Below are 2,409 nucleotides of genomic sequence, written 5' to 3'. Positions count from 1 at the left end.
TTCCTTCTCCCTTTCTCTCCTTGTCTCACTCTCTTCCTCTCTATCTATTTCTCTTTTACTCTCCCTCTTTCTCTCCCTTTCTTCTCCCTCCCTCCCTCTCTTTCCTCCTCTCTCTCCTTGTCTTCCTCTCTCCTCCATCCCCTATCATTCTTTCTTTCTTTCTCCCCTCTCTCTTCTCTTTTTCCTTTTATCCCTCTCTCCTTCTTTCTCTCTTTCCCTCTCCCTCTTTCTCTGCTCTCTTTCACTGTTTACCCTCCCTCTTTTCTCTCCCTCCCTCCTCTCCTCTCTCTCCACCTTGCTCTCTCCCTCTCTCCCCTCTCTCTCTTTCTTCTCTCTCTCTCCTTCTCTCCTCCCCTCTGTCTCCCTCTCCCTCCTTCTCTCCCTCCTTCTCCCTCTCTCTCTCTTCTCTCTCTCTCTGTTCTGTGTAATTCTATCCTTCTTTCAGTCTTCTGTATTTACTCAGAGTTTGATGCAGAACAGCCGCCTCTCTGGACTTTCTCTGGACTAAACCAGGACTAAACCAGGTCTGGACCGGGTCTGGACCAGGACTAAACCAGGACTATAAGCGGTCTGAGGACTTGTTTTGGACTTGTGGAGGCCTAGAGTCCAGAGCAGAATCTTAAAAAGAATTTATGTGGAAAGAAAAGAAGAAAAAATATGGAGCAGAGGAAGAGGAGGAGGAGAGAAGAGGAGAGGAGAGAGGAGGAGGAGGAGGAGGAGGAGAGAGGAGAGGAGGAGGAGAGGAAGAGAGGAGGAGGAGAGAGGAGAGGGAGCAGAGGAGGAGGAGGAGAGGAAGGAGGCAAGGAGGAGGAGAGGAGAGGAGAAGGAGAGGAGTGAGAGGAAGAGAGGAAGAGGAGGAAGGAGGAGGAGAGAGGAGGAGAGGAGAGGAAGAGGAGAGGAAGAGGAGGAGATGTCGCAGAGGAGGACAGGAGGAGGGTGAAAGGAGGATGAGAGGAGGAGGAGTAGGTGGTGCAGAGGAGGAGGATAAGAAGAAGAAGAAGAGGATGAGCGGAGGAGAGGAAGAGGAGGAGGAAGAGTAGATGGTGCAGAGAAGGAGGATGAGAGGAGGAAGAGGAGGAGGAGCAGTGGTGCAAAGGAGGAGAAGAAGAAGAAGGATAAGAGGAGGAGGAAGAGGAGGATGAGAGGAAGAGGAGGAATAGATGGTGAAGAGGAGGATGAGAGGAGGAGAGGAGGAGGAGGATGAGAGGATGAGAGGAGGAGGAGGTGAGGAGGATGAGAGGATGAGAGGAGGATTAGAGGAGGAGGAGGATGAGAGGGATTAGAGGAGGAGGAGGATGAGAGGAGGATGAGAGGAGGATGAGAGGAAGAAGAGGAGGATTAGAGGATGAGAGGAGGAAGAGAGGAGGAGTAGATGGAGCAGAGGAGGATGAGAGGAAGAAGAGGAGGATTAGAGGAGGAGGAGGATGAGAGGAGGATGAGAGGATGAGTAGGTGGTGCAAAGGAGGAGAAGAAGAAGGATAAGAGGAGGAGAGATGAGAGGAGGAGGATGAGAGGAGAGAGGATGGAGAGGAGGAGGAGAGGAGAGGAGAGGAGAGAGAGGAGGAGGAGGATGAGAGGAGGAAGAGGAGGAGGAGGAGGAGGAAGAGGAGGAGGAGTAGATGGTGCAGAGGAAGTGTTGTTTCCATGGCGACGTCGCTGCTGCAGCTCAAATTGAATTGAAGTCCATTAGTGACGACGAAACAAGAAGCAGATGTCTGAACCGCAGGAAGAGACGGAGGAGAAGAGAGAGAGAGGAGGAGAGGAGAGAGGGATGAAGAGAGAGAGGAGAGAGGGAGAGAGAGAGAGGGAGGAGAGAAGAAGAGAGAAGAGGAAGAACAAAGGAGAAGGTTAAAAGGTATTTTAGAGGAGAGAGTGATTGAGAAAGGGGAGGAGTGAGAAAGGAGAGAGGGAGAAAGAGAAAGAGAGAGGAGGAACGATAAAGGAAAGAAGAAGGGGGGAGAGAGTGGAGGGAGAGAGGGAGAGGTGAGGAGGCGGAGGGAGGAAAGGAGAAAGAGGGAGAGAGAAGGAGAATGCAAAAAGAAATGTGAGGAAGAGAGGGAGATGAAGATGAAACGGAAAGGAGGAGAAGAGAGAGGGAGAAAGAGGGAGAATAAAAGGACAAGGTTAAAAGGTATTTCAGAGAGAAGGAGAGAGAGAAGGAAGGAGGGATGAGGAGGAGGAGGAGAGGGCAAGGGAAAGAAGAGAGGGAGGAGAGAAGGAGGGGTAAAGAAAGGGGGAGAACAAAGGAGAAGGTTTAAAGGTAATTTGGAGAGAAGAAGAAAGAAAAGAGTGAGAAAGGGAAGGAGTGAGAGAGGAGAGAGAAAGAAAGAAGGAAAAGGAGAGAGAAGGAGAGAGGAGAGAGAAAGAAGAAGGAAGAGAGAGGGAAAAGGAGAGAGAGGAGAAAGGAGA

Source organism: Boleophthalmus pectinirostris, unplaced genomic scaffold (genome assembly GCF_026225935.1).
Source record: "Boleophthalmus pectinirostris isolate CB_2022bp ecotype Guang Dong unplaced genomic scaffold, ASM2622593v1 HiC_scaffold_19, whole genome shotgun sequence".
Taxonomy (NCBI): domain Eukaryota; kingdom Metazoa; phylum Chordata; class Actinopteri; order Gobiiformes; family Gobiidae; genus Boleophthalmus; species Boleophthalmus pectinirostris.
This window is presented reverse-complemented; position numbering follows the sequence as displayed.